General features: G+C 41.5%; 1 protein-coding gene across 6 annotated transcripts in view; it reads right to left on the reverse strand.

The window, feature by feature from the left end:
* Positions 1-7574, reverse strand: part of nalcn (sodium leak channel, non-selective) — a 295191-nt gene extending 287617 nt beyond the window's left edge. For 4 of the 6 annotated variants that reach the window (XM_036958513.1, XM_036958511.1, XM_036958509.1 and 1 more), the window contains exons 1-2: positions 7440-7574; positions 5358-5361 (exon numbers count right to left, since the gene is read on the reverse strand). The gene's annotated coding sequence lies outside the window, so the exon portion shown is untranslated. The remainder of the gene's footprint in view (positions 1-5357; positions 5362-7439) is intronic. The other 2 variants (XM_036958514.1, XM_036958510.1) reach the window with 1 other exon arrangement.
* Between the last annotated feature and the right edge of the window lie 7616 nt (positions 7575-15190).

Genomic DNA, 15190 nt, shown 5'->3' on the forward strand with positions numbered 1-15190 from the left:
CCTAGCCTCAGTGCAGTGGGCAGCTGGGAGGGGGTGCTCTTATTCTCCATGAACGTTACAGTGTCCCAGAACTTTTTGGAGTTTGTGCTACAGGATGCAAATTTCTGTTTGAAAAATCTAGCCTTTGCTTTCCCAAATGACAGATTTAAAAAAGGATTTATTGCGAAAGAATACGATGCGATTATCTGAGCATAGAGCCCCATAAAAAATTTAAAAAATGTAACCAGTACAGGCGTAACATAATCACAAACTGCATTAAAATAAATTGTTTACCTTTGACGACTTTTCCAGTCATGTTTGGTTTCACTGCAATCAACTGGTTTGTTGGTAACACAATCAAACGTGATGGGACATTTTGCGGGACGTATTGACTGAAAGAAACCGATTTGAAGACAACAAGTCATGACATCATTGTGCACCAATGATTTGCCCGCTGTTTCGTTGATTGACTGTCTTTTAACCCAATGACCACTGATCGTCTTGAAATTTAGCTGGGTAGATAGCCAATGAGCTGAGCTAAACGGCAATACACCATGTTTATGTGTTGCAAGACCAACCCATGTCATAAGCTCCAGCGTAAAGTGAGTCATTCGCTATTGAAGTTTCATACCGGAAGGAGAAACACATGTTACGCTCTGCATTGTTTGGTGAACGCGCAGATTCAGCTGTTTATATATCAATCATTATGGCGACTAAGTCAGGGAAAGCTAAATCTAAGTCTAGATATACAGATGTACACACAATTTTAGAATAAATTGATTGGGAAGGTGAGACAGAGAATGTTGTAGGACGATTCATTTAGCGATTGTGGAGGAATATTTTTTGAACAGGAAAGGACATCGTTTTGGACTGGTAAGTTCTTATCATGCTAATGCCCTTATTTGAAATTAATAATATAAAATATTATTTTTTATTTTTTATTTATTTTAGAAGCCATATATAAACATGTAATGTCATGAAATGTGAGATGCGTGTCTGCCGCCCCACCCCAACCCACATGAAATAGCCTATTTGAGGCTGTTGAGGAGAGGGCAGGACCACATCAATGGCCAAAGTGAAATGGAGACAGTAGATACAGCTGGTCTGTTGTAATATAATGAAGACAGTAGATCTAGCTGGTCTGTCATAATACACTGCTCAAAAAAATAAAGGGAACACTTAAATAACACATCCTAGATCTGAATGAATGAAATATTCTTATTAATTACTTTTTTCTTTACATAGTTGAATGTGCTGACAACAAAATCACAAATATTATCAATGGAAATCAAATTTATCAACCCATGGAGGTCTGGATTTGGAGTCACACTCAAAATGAAAGTGGAAAACCACACAACAGGCTGATCCAACTTTGATGTAATGTCTTTATGACAGGCACGTGGATTTGTATCCAAATCCGGCTTTAAACTTCTTCATAACAGTATCTCGGACCTGCCTGGTGTGTTCCTTGTTCTTCATGATGCTCTCTGCGCCTTTAACGGACCTCTGAGACTATCACAGTGCAGGTGCATTTATACGGAGACTTGATTACACACAGGTGGATTGTATTTATCATCATTAGTCATTTAGGTCAACATTGGATCATTCAGAGATCCTCACTGAACTTCTGGAGAGAGTTTGCTGCACTGAAAGTAAAGGGGCTGAATAATTTTGCACGCCCAATTTTTCAGTTTTTGATTTGTTAAAAAAAGTTTGAAATATTCAATAAATGTCGTTCCACTTCATGATTGTGTCCCACTTGTTGTTGATTCTTCACAAAAAAATACAGTTTTATATCTTTATGTTTGAAGCCTGAAATGTGGCAAAAGGTCGCAAAGTTCAAGGGGGACGAATACTTTCGCAAGGCACTGTAATTGCACAAAGTAGGGGGGGGGGGGCTGTAAGAGGTTTAAAGAACAGCCAGGCATCCTCTACTGTTGGAATTAGGTCAATATCCTTCCAGGATACCCGGGCCAGGTAGATTAGAAAGGCCTGCTCGCTGAAGTGTTTTAGGGACCCATTACAGACGCAGGCAATGAGGCAGTGATCGCTGAGATCCTGGTTTAAGACAGCAGAGGTGTATTTGGAGGGCAGGTTGGTTAGGAGGATATCTATGAGGGTGCCCGTGTTTACGGATTTGGGGTTGTACCTGGATTTGTGTGAGATTGAGGGAATCAAGCTTAGATTGTAGGATGGCCAGGGTGTTAAGCATGTCCCAGTATAGGTCACCTATCAGCACAAGCTCTAAAGATAGATGGGGGGGAATCAATTCACATATGCTGGGGGCAGAAGGTGGTCTATAGCAAGCGGCAACGGTGAGAGACATGTTTTTGGAAGGGTGGATTTTAAAGATTAGAAGCTCAAATTGTTTGGGCACAGATCTGGATAGTAAGACAGAACTCTGCAGGCTATCTCTGCAGTAGATTGCAACTCCGCCCCCTTTGGCAGTTCTATCTTGTCGGAAAATATTATAGTTAGGGATGGAAATTTCAGGGTTTTCCTAAGCCAGGATTCAGACACGTCTAGGACACCCGGGTTGGCAGAGTGTGCTAAAGCAGTGAATAAAACAAACTTAGGGAGGAGGCTTCTAATGTTAACATGCATGAAACCAAGGCTTTTACGCTTACAGAAGTCAATAAATGAGAGCGCCTAGGGAATGGGACTGGAGCTAGGCACTGTGTTTAGCTCTATTTCGTTTATTTTTATCCTAAAAAACGCCTTAGTCCTTACTGTTGACATGCATGCCCATAACATAATGCAGCCACCACTATGCTTGAAAATATGAAGAGTGGTGTGTTGAGTGATGTGTTGTGTTGTGTTGGATTTGCCCCAACCATAACACTTTGAAGTTAGGACATAAAGTTAATTTATTTTTAATATTTTTATTCTGTTAAGGCTTTCTTCTTTTCACACTGACATTTAGAGTAGACATTGTGGAGTAGCTACAATGTTGTTGAACCATTCTCAGTTTTTCATATCTGTAACAGTTTTAAAGTCACCATTGGACTCATGGTGAAATCCCTGAGCGGTTTCCTTCCTCTCCCGCAACTGAGTTAGGAAAGACTGCTGTATCTTTGTAATGACTTGTTAAGCAAACTCCTGTCATAAAAAAATGTGTTGAATACTTATTGACTCACATTTCAGTTCATTTCTTATGAATTTGTAAATGTTACCGACCGCCCTTTTTCAGTCTTATGTAGCAAAATTTGAAATTGTGTTTTTTACATTGGATAAAAGCAGAGACACAAAGCTAAAAAAAAAAGATATACCATACGTTGCATTTGAGGAACAATGGGAAAGTAATTCTGCTTTGAAAGATGACAAACTTGTAACCTCACTTTTGAGAAAATGGCCTTTGAATATTTTGGTACCAACTTGTCGACACCCATTCAGCATCGTTCACACTCTCTTGAGGTTTAGCCCGACCCTTCTCTTTAAGGGTTGATCTGAGCGTTCTGTCCTAACAACAGCAGTCAAGCACCCAAGCTAACTGGCTAACTTGCTAGCTACTTCCAGACACAAATGAGAGAAAAGCTCACTGAACTGTTTTTATGTTATCCAGAGCGTTGGTGACTGCAACTATGCTGTCAGATTGTCAGGTCATAAATTCAAAGCCTTTCGCTCTCGGAGCGTTCAGAGCGCACACTGGAATCACTGGCCAATGAGTAGGGTTGATCCGAACGTTCTGACCTCACAACAGCAGTCAAGCACCCAAGCTAACTGGCTAATATTGGCTAGCTTGCTAGCTACCTCCAGAGACCCACAACATCCTGTAACGGGTCACAATTATATTTCCACTTACACATTATGGGGTATTATGTGTAGGCCATTGACACCTCTCAACTGAATCCATTTTAAATTCAGGCTGAAAAAAGTAAATGGGTGTGAATACTTTAAGGGTAGTTGCTAACAGCATGACAAGACACTAGGCAATTTTTCTTAACATTACAGTAGGCAAATAATTTATTCTAAACTAAATAGAAATGTTAATATTAGTTGGCAGAGGCCTTTGTAACATTGTTGTGTTTTTATGTATATATTTAGATTTATTTATATACAGTACCAGTCAAAAGTTTGGGCACACCTACTCATTCAAGGTTTTTTCTTTATTTTCACTATTTTATACAATGTAGACTAATAGTGAAGACATCAAAACGATGAAACAACACATGTGGAATCATGTAGTAACCACAAAAAAAGAGTTGCACAAATAAAAATATATTTTATATTTTTGAGTTTTAGAGATTCTTCAGAGTTTCCACCATTTGCCTTGATGCAAGCTTTGCACACTCTTGGCATTCTCTCGACCAGCTTCACCTGGAATGCTTTTCCAAAAAGCTTGAAGGAGTTCCCACATATGCTGAGCACTTATTGGCTGCTTTTTAAAATTGTTATTTTACCTGCTAAGTTGTGAGAGAACACATTCTCATTAACAGCAATGACCTGGGGAATAGTTACAGGAGAGGAGTGGGGGGAGGGGGGGGGGGTTAATGAGACAATTGTAATCTGGGGATGATTAGGTGACCATGATGATAAGAGGGTCAGATTTGGAATTTAGCCAGGACACTGGGGTTAACACCCCTACTCTTAGGATAAGTGCCATGGGATCTTTAGTGTCCACGGATAATCAGGACACCCGTTTAACATCCCATTCAAAATACAGCACCCTACACAGGGCAATGTCCCCAATCACTGCCCTGGGGCATTGGAATATTTTTTTTAGACCAGAGGAAAGGGACCCTCATACTGGCCCTCCAACACCACTTCCAGCAGCATCTGGTCTCCCATCCAGGGACCGACCAGGACCAACCCTGCTTAGCTTCAAAAGCAAGCCAACAGTGGGATGCAGGGTGGTATACTTACTTAAAACTATACACTTGTTTAGAGTTTCTGCTTGAAATAGTTTAAGTGCCATGTATAGTGGTGTGCTTATAGAAAAATGTAGGCATTGTTGATGCATACATTTTTGGCTTTTTCTAATCAAGATCCAATCCTGACAATGTTTTGGGAGACATGTAAGACTTTGTTAATGTTTTTTTTCTTCACTCTGCGGTCCAACTCATCCCAAACCATTTAATTTGGGTTGAGGTTGGGTGAACCTCAGAAAAGGTGGACCTCAGAAAACAGAAAAGGGAGCAGCCCCCTATCCACATCGAAGGGAACGCAGTGGAGAAGGTGGAAAGGTTTAAGTTCCTCTGAGTACACATCACTGAGAAACTGAAATGGTCCACCCACAAAGACAGTGTGGTGAAGAAGGCGCAACAGCGAAATTTGGATTGGCACCTAAAACCCTCACAAACTTTAACAGATACACAATTGAGAGCATCCTGTTGGGCTGTATCATCGCCTGATATGACAACTTCACCACCCGAAACCACAGGGCTCTCCAGAGGGTGGTGCGGTCTTCCCAATGCATCACAGGGGGCAAACTACCAGCCCTCCAGGACACCTACAGAACCAGATGTCACAGGATGGCAAAAAAGATCATCAACGACAACAACCACCCGAGCCACTGCCTGTTCACCCGCTATCATCCAGAAGGCGAGGTCAGTACATGTACATCCAAGCTGGGAGAGATTGAAAAACAGCTTCTATCTCAAGGCCGTCAGACTGTTAAATAGCCATCACTCTGACATTGCTCATCCATATATTTATATATTGTTAATTCCATTCCTTTACTTAGATTTGTGTGTATTGGGTATATGTTGTGAAATTGTTTGATATTACTTGTTAGATATTACTGCACTGTCGGAGCTAGAAACACAAGCATTTCGCTACACCCACAACAACATCTGCTAAACACATGTATGTGACCAATGAAATTTGATTTGATTTGTTTTGTTAAGAGCCGCAATGCTCGGTCAGTACATTAACATGCGTCACTTGCGGTACGATTTTGGAAGCATAAGGACCTTATCTTCCCAAATAATAAAAACAATTCGAAAGGCTAAATTTATACACACCTTTATAGGGTTACGGTTTCCACACGGCCATATTTCCATGTAATGGCGGTTGTTTACAGAAAACAAACGAAAGACAGCTAATTAGCACAGGTAGTCAGTCACTCTGTGTCTCCGAACACCTGTGTGTAAACGGAAGACAGACGCACGCCACTGACGTGTTGTCACAAAAAAAATACTGTCGGCTGCAACTGTGTTAAAATAGTGCATTTTGCATTTGTGATTTCTGTTTCTAGAACCGTACCACAATTGTGAATCGATTCACGTTTAGTTGGAGAATTTGGCTGTTTTGGCTTCCAGTGCCAATTCGCCCTTTAAACAGAGCATGTAAGTTCCTTGGACTAAGGAGTGACGTTACGCTCCTTTAGTCCAATATTGGGCTATGCATGCCCATGCTTAGAGCTTTCATGCACTGGGAGAGACAGACTGTGGCTGAAAGTAGAATAACTAAAGACAACCTAAAGTAAAGTGTTGCCAACCACTTTCCAAAGTCAATTTCAAATGCAAATAAAATCAATTAAATCCATTGTCCAAGAAAGTTTTTGAAATGACTGACTTGCATTAAGGACCTATTTCGTTCATTGGAAAATGACGAAAGCAATTCAAACCACAAGATCTGCAGTGGTGAAAAAGTTGTGCAATCAAAATCAGCCAATTAAGACTTTGAGACAAAAAAATAAAAAACACACTTCAAACAAACATGCAAGCAAAGTATACATTTGATATGGCATTCCATTAACTTCTGAAGGCAATGGGGAATAGCGTGCGTACACATGAGGAATTGAAGATAACACTTGCAGAACAGAGGCCTAGCGACTACAATAATTGTATTTTCACACTGTGTTAAAGCAGCTTCCAACATGCATATCCATTTCAAACACCATGGCACTATTATAAAGAATGTCCAGTGTATGGTTTCCTTCCATGACTGATAAAACAATATAATATCAATCAAATGTACATACACAAAAATAGCCGTGTCAGCATCCATCTTCAATGCAAGTGCAACCTGGCTGGCATTGGTTACATCAAATGTAGCAGGTATTTCATCTATTACAGAGATTATGTTGCCGATTTTTAATTTGGTAATGCATGCCCATATTGAGACTGAAAATCCTCAGACATTGACCGAATGACATCTGCTTCTTCACCAAGGTTACTATGGAAACTGATAGGAACCAAGCTACATCAACAACAAAAAATATGCAAAATCACGGTATATTCTATCCAACATGTAATGTTCAGCGGTTGTAATGTGTTTCTGTTCGAAGCGAATAAAGCGCTTGTCGAAACGTGAAGAATAATAATGTGCACCTAATAAAAATGCGGGTTTGGAAGGAAGGACTGGCCATAACCTGTGCATGCACCGTTTTACTTCCTGGAGATGATACAAGCAAACACAGATTCAACGCAGTCCTTCGTCGACACTCACACCCTCCACGTTCTCATTCGATCGCTTCAAGGTAATGAAGCATCAAATCAGATAAATGTTTAAATCACTTACGCGATAAGTGTGTATATTCCCGGTTATCGGTGGCAGTGTGTCGTTCTCTCAATGACATCAGCTGTTTTCCGGTGTGTGTTGTGACGATGGAGCGTGCGGGCGCGCGCACGGAGCTGCAATCACCTCCAATAGTATCCATCTACAGCCCCGCAGCATAGCCTGTGACTAAAACTAGCCTGTCACTAATACCAATACAGTCACCATCAACTGGTGTGTGTGTATGTGGCAGGGATTATGATGACTTTACATTTAATTAGGGTTTCAAGCAGCGAAGCTGTTCGAAGTTGTTCCTGTTCATTATTCTTTTTCTTATTATTATGTTCTTTTTTTTCTGCCATTTTGGTGAAAAAATGCGAATCTCTGTGAGATGAAAAGGCCCAGGACTGTGTAATTTAGCAACATGGCAAAGGCCCCTCTCATGCCACACCATGCCAATTGGCCACATGGTATCACTATAATTAAGCAATAAGGCACTATGGGGTGTGATATATAGACTATATACCACGGCTAAGGGCTGTTCTTATTCACGACGCAACAAGGAGTGCCTGGATATAGGCCTTAGCCGTGGTATATTGGCCATGTACCACAAACCCCCCAGATTCCTTATTGCTATTATAAACTGGTTACTGACGTAACTAGAGCAGTAAAAATGCATGTTTGATATACCACGGCTGTCAGCCAATCAGCATTCAGGGCTCGAACTACCCCGTTTATAACAGGCGATTGAAAATGCAAACTTTGAAAGGTCGGCTCCCTTTCCCCACACCCCGTGTGAGCTAGAGTCATGAAATGAATCACGTCATTAGGAATCTGAGCATGGTACTTTCAAAAGTTAAGCCTACCTTTCCACCCCAGACAGAGTAGATTGACCAACGCAGAAACATTTAAGTTTTAACTGCTGGCTACTCTTCTTCCATGGCTTAACCTAACGAGAGACGGTCACAAGTGTTTCCCTAAAAGCTGTCTGGGTTAAAACATCTTCTATTTTACATTAAGTGAATAGCTTAATCAATTGATAGTGACAGAATTAGATTACATCTCAAGGAAAGTCTCTTTTTTTGTCTCCTCTGCTATAGAAGGTTGTAGATCAGCATCTGATTGTCAAATAAACTAAACAATGATATCCCCATATGCATTGGAGCGGAAAGGTAGGCCTAACTTTTGAAAGTACCAGATTCCTAATGTCATCTCAGATTGAATCACTTGCAAACGGGGACAGTTTTGTTGTAAACAAGCCACACTGATTTAGCATTGGGAAATGATGATAAGATGAACACATAGGCCTATCTTTCTATCCATTCTTAGCCTGCAATATCGGTCATTTGTGTTATAAAAAAAGATTCCTCTAATATGTAAAAGGACGTAGATTTGCATGAAATGTTTATAGAAGGAAATTTATTCTTGGACTTGCGAATACAATGATCGATTCATGAAATGCTTTTACTGTAAAGGAGATCTTTCCACCTCTACTCTTATCCACAGTGGTATCTGAACCCACAACATTCTGGCACACAGCCCTGTACACTATCACAATTCCTGCATTGTCATTTAATGCTTACAGGACGAATAACAATTTCTTAAACTGCATATCTAAGACTCTGGTCTGTTCAAGAAATTAGGATAAACGTTAGGCATGTTCTCTGCTATCCACTTAGTTTCAATTATTATTTTGGGTATAGGGGTCACTTGTTGTTTTTTTTTCAAGCAATCAGGGAGGTTTTAGGTCAAATATATTTTGCTGAAGGGAGGGCCATCCATTTTAATTTCATTGTATTATTCTGTTTTAATGTTACGCCTGAATCACTATGATAAATATAATAGTTTTTCTTCCGTGTATTTTTAACAGAGCTGAGATTTACTTTGACGTGAAATCAGTCATTGATACAGACACGGTAGCAGGAAGATTTGAATGCCTTAAACCAAGAGGTTGTGGGTTGAAATTCCAGTTGAGGACATGTTAAATAATAATTACTGTATGAATAAATATCACAATGTAATCATGAATGTCAAAGTGTGTCAAATATGTCAGTTAACACCAGGGGACCGTGATACAACGTCCCAAGAACGTTCAGGGGACCTTCAGGGGACCATGACACAATGTCCCAATAACCTCCTAAAAGCATCCTTGGGGGCGTATCCAGAACCAACCGAGAAGTAGACAAAATCTCTGGCCAACCATGACTCAACCTCCTGGCGACCATTTCGTGACATCCCAGGGATGTCCTAACGACTGTTGTTGTTTGCAGGGATAGCGTTTTAGGTTTAAAATAATATTCCGTTGATGCTCATGCAATATACATTTGACCTTCTCTTAAAGGTCCTCAGAACATCCCAAGAACATTTAGAAAATGTTAAATTTAAGTTTTACCTAATATTATAAAAAAATTCTCAGCAAGCCAATTTGTAGCTCCTTAATAAAGCAGATTGGAATACATCCCCATTATGTTTCTCTAGATTTAATGGGAATTTGCATTTGAGGACCTTATTGTAGGCCCGGTACAAGGTGATATTTGAACAGCATTTAGTCATACAATATTTTTTTACACTTTATATGTTGACAGTCTGCACATGTCAGGTTTGAACCTGCAACAGTTTAGTTCCCAAGCCAGGTCTATAATCCTCTGCCTTCTAAGACATAACTAACCCGGGAAATACTGGTAACTGGCTGATTCACCATCACCGCGGGTGATGTGGAGGTAAACCCAGGCCCTGCATGTCCCCAGGCACCCTCATTTGTTGACTTCTGTGATCGAAAAAGCCTTGGTTTCATGCATGTCAACATCAGAAGCCTCCTCCCTAAGTGTGTCTTACTCACTGCTCTAGCACACTCTGCTAACCCTGATGTCCTTGCCGTGTCTGAATCCTGGCTCAGGAAGGCCACCAAAAATTCTGAGATTTCCATACCCAACTATAACATCTTCCGTCAAGATAGAACTGCCAAAGGGGGAGGAGTTGCAGTCTACTGCAGAGATAGCCTGCAAAGTAATGTCATACTCTCCAGGTCCATACCCAAACAGTTCGAACTACTAATTTTGAAAATTACTCTCTCCAGAAATAAGTCTCTCACTGTTGCCGCCTGCTACCGACCCCCCTCAGCTCCCAGCTGTGCCCTGGACACCATTTGTGAATTGATCGCCCCCCATCTAGCTTCAGAGTTTGTTCTGTTAGGTGACCTAAACTGGGATATGCTTAACACCCCGGCAGTCCTACAATCTAAGCTAGATGCCCTCAATCTCACTCAAATCATCAAGGAACCCACCAGGTACAACCCTAACTCTGTAAACAAGGGCACCCTCATTGACGTCATCCTGACCAACTGGCCCTCCAAATACACCTCCGCTGTCTACAACCAGGATCTCAGCGATCACTGCCTCATTGCCTGTATCCGCTACGGAGCCGCAGTCAAACGACCACCCCTCATCACTGTCAAACGCTCCCTAAAACACTTCTGTGAGCAGGCCTTTCTAATCGACCTGGCCCGGGTATCCTGGAAGGACATTGACCTCATCCCGTCAGTTGAGGATGCCTGGTCTTTCTTTAAAAGTAACTTCCTCACCATTTTAGATAAGCATGCTCCGTTCAAAAAATGCAGAACTAAGAACAGATATAGCCCCTGGTTCACTCCAGACCTGACTGCCCTCGACCAGCACAAAAACATCCTGTGGCGGACTGCGCTAACATCGAATAGTCCCCGCGATATGCAACTGTTCAGGGAAGTCAGGAACCAATACACACAGTCAGTCAGGAAAGCTAAAGCCAACTTCTTCAGGCAGAAGTTTGCATCCTGTAGCTCCAACTCCAAAAAGTTCTGGGACACTGTGAAGTCCACGGAGAACAAGAGCACCTCCTCCCAGCTGCCCACTGCACTGAGACTAGGTAACATGGTCACCACCGATAAATCCATGATTATCGAAAACTTCAACAAGCATTTCTCAACGGCTGGCCATGCCTTCCGCCTGGCTACTCCAACCTCGGACAACAGCTCCCCCCCCCCCGCAGCTACTCGCCCAAGCCTCTCCAGGTTCTCCTTTACCCAAATCCAGATAGCAGATGTCCTGAAAGAGCTGCAAAACCTGGACCCGTACAAATCAGCTGGGCTGGACAATCTGGACCCTCTATTCCTGAAACTATCCGCCGCCATTGTCGCAACCCCTATTACCAGCCTGTTCAACCTCTCTTTCATATCGTCTGAGATCCCCAAGGATTGGAAAGCTGCCGCAGTCATCCCCCTCTTCAAAGGGGGCGACACCCTGGACCCAAACTGTTACAGACCTATATCCATCCTGCCCTGCCTATCTAAGGTCTTCGAAAGCCAAGTCAACAAACAGGTCACTGACCATCTTGAATCCCACCGTACCTTCTCCGCTGTGCAATCTGGTTTCCGAGCCGGTCACGGGTGTACCTCAGCCACGCTCAAGGTACTAAACGATATCATAACCGCCATCGATAAAAGACAGTACTGTGCAGCCGTCTTCATAGACCTTGCCAAGGCTTTCGACTCTGTCAATCACCGTATTCTTATCGGCAGACTCAGTAGCCTCGGTTTTTCGGATGACTGCCTTGCCTGGTTCACCAATTACTTTGCAGACAGAGTTCAGTGTGTCAAATCGGAGGGCATGCTGTCCGGTCCTCTGGCAGTCTCTATGGGGGTGCCACAGGGTTCAATTCTCGGGCCGACTCTTTTCTCTGTATATATCAATGATGTTTCTCATGCTGCGGGCGATTCCCTGATCCACCTCTACGCAGACGACACCATTCTATATACTTCCGGCCCGTCCTTGGACACTGTGCTATCTAACCTCCAAACGAGCTTCAATGCCATACAGCACTCCTTCCGTGGCCTCCAACTGCTCTTAAACGCTAGTAAAACCAAATGCATGCTTTTCAACCGTTCGCTGCCTGCACCCGCACGCCTGACCAGCATCACCACCCTGGATGGTTCCGACCTTGAATATGTGGACATCTATAAGTACCTAGGTGTCTGGCTAGACTCTAAACTCTCCTTCCAGACCCATATCAAACATCTCCAATCGAAAATCAAATCAAGAGTCGGCTTTCTATTCCGCAACAAAGCCTCCTTCACTCACGCCGCCAAACTTACCCTAGTAAAACTGACTATCCTACCGATCCTCGACTTCGGCGACGTCATCTACAAAATTGCTTCCAACACTCTACTCAGCAAACTGGATGCAGTTTATCACAGTGCCATCCGTTTTGTCACTAAAGCACCTTATACCACCCACCACTGCGACTTGTATGCTCTAGTCGGCTGGCCCTCGCTACATATTCGTCGCCAGACCCACTGGCTCCAGGTCATCTACAAGTCCATGCTAGGTAAAGCTCCGCCTTATCTCAGTTCACTGGTTACGATGGCAACACCCATCCGTAGCACACGCTCCAGCAGGTGTATCTCACTGATCATCCCTAAAGCCAACACCTCATTTGGCCGCCTTTCGTTCCAGTTCTCTGCTGCCTGTGACTGGAACGAATTGCAAAAATCGCTGAAGTTGGAGACTTTTATCTCCCTCACCAACTTCAAACATCTGCTATCTGAGCAGCTAACCGATCGCTGCAGCTGTACATAGTCTATTGGTAAATAGCCCACCCATTTTCACCTACCTCATCCCCATACTGTTTTTATTTATTTATTTTTATTTTTCTGCTCTTTTGCACACCAATATCTCTACCTGTACATAACCATCTGATCATTTATCACTCCAGTGTTAATCTGCATAATTGTAATTATTTGCCTACCTTCTCATGCCTTTTGCACACAATGTATATATAGACTCCCCTTTTTTCTACTGTGTTATTGACTTGTTAATTGTTTACTCCATGTGTAACTCTGTGTTGTCTGTTCACACTGCTATGCCTTATCTTGGCCAGGTCGCAGTTGCAAATGAGAACTTGTTCTCAACTAGCCTACCTGGTTAAATAAAGGTGAAATAAAAAAAATAAAAAAATAAATAAATTTCACCCATCCTCTTTATATGCTGTGTACTGTACAAATTGGCCCATATTAACAAGGTATCGATGCCTATGAGTACAAAGAAAAGAAAATAAGACAGGAGGAAGGGACCATATCAAGTATCGCAAAGAAGGAATTCTATATTTTTTAAAAGCTGAACAGTAAATTTTTTCCACAATGTTTTATTCAAAAAAATGTACCCCTTTTTCATGATATCCAATTGGTAGTTATAGTCTTGTCCTATCAGTGCAACTACCGTACAGACTCAGGAGAGGCGAAGGTCAAGAGCCGTGCTTCCTCCGAAACACGACCCAACCAAGCCGCACTGCTGACACAATTATTTTTTAACCCAGAAGCACCAATGTATTGGAGGAACTGTACACATTTCTTGGTGGTGCAGAGGATAAAGGACCTGGCTTGGGAATCCAAACATTGCAGGTTCCAACCCCACATGTAGAGATTGCCAATATCTGAAGTGTAAAAACAGTATAGATGTGTTTGTATGATTAAATACTGTTCATATGTCATTAATTTAATTAAAATGTGGTGTGCCTACAGTATATCACCTTGTAGTGGGCCTACAATACAGTCCTCAAATGGGAATTTCCATTAAATCTGGAGAGAAACATAATGGGTATGTACTGTATTCCAATCTGCCTTAAGGAGCCACATATTTGCATGCTAAGAATGTTGTGTTACTATTAGGTCAAACTAAAACATTACATTGTCTAAATGTTCTAGGACCTGCAAGACAAGGTAAAATTTATGTATATTGCGTAAACATAAATGTAATAATATGTTAAATCTAAAACAAATTTGAACGTCATAAAAACAGACTTATTTGGAAACTGTTGAACATTGTGCAACATTGTGGGAATGCTCTGTGCAACCTATGTGAATATCACAATAATATTATTGCAACATCCCAGACAACTCCCATACCTACATTTAATGTTCTGGGAACCTTTAAAGAACTTAGACCAGGTGTTCTGTCAACATTATTACATTAAGGGAATGTCCTGTGCAACCTAATTTAAACACTGTATGAATGTCATCACAACTGAGCGTATTTCGTGTTTTGGGAACCTATCCCTTGTAATTGACCCACTATGTTCCCACAACCTATTTAAATGTTCTAGGAACCATTAAATAACTCAGAAAGGCTGTTCTGTCAACATCTTTGCAACATCAAAGGAATGTTTTATCAGCACCACTGGACAGTTTTAGTGTTTTGGGAACCCATCTCTAGTCATATTCTCACAATGTTCCCTAAACATTTTTTTTTAGGAACATTTAAAGAACCTAAAAATGTGCTCTGAGAATGTTCTTGTAACATCAGGAAATGTTTTTCGCACCCTAAAAGAAACATTGTATAATCATCAGCAGAACAGTTTTTTGTGTTTTTGCAACATATATTTCATGATGTCCCCACAATGTTTCCACCAGACTGTTCCCATAACCTCATGAAAAATTCTGGGAACCTTTAGAGAACAGACAGTGTGCTTTGGGAATGTTATTGTAACATCAGGTGAAAGTTTTTTTTGCACCCTAAAAGAAACATTGTAGAATCATCCGCACAACTGGACAGTTTTTTTGTGTTTTGGGAACATATATTTTGTGATGCATATTGTTCCCACAACCTAATGAAACATTCTGGGAACATTTAAAGAACTGATTAAATGTATTCTAGCAACGTTCTTCCAACATCAGGTGAATGTTTTATACAAACATTATATAATCATTAGCACGACTGGACAGTTTTTCTGTTATGAGAACATT

This window comes from Oncorhynchus mykiss, chromosome 22, assembly GCF_013265735.2.
Source record: "Oncorhynchus mykiss isolate Arlee chromosome 22, USDA_OmykA_1.1, whole genome shotgun sequence".
Lineage (NCBI taxonomy): Eukaryota > Metazoa > Chordata > Actinopteri > Salmoniformes > Salmonidae > Oncorhynchus > Oncorhynchus mykiss.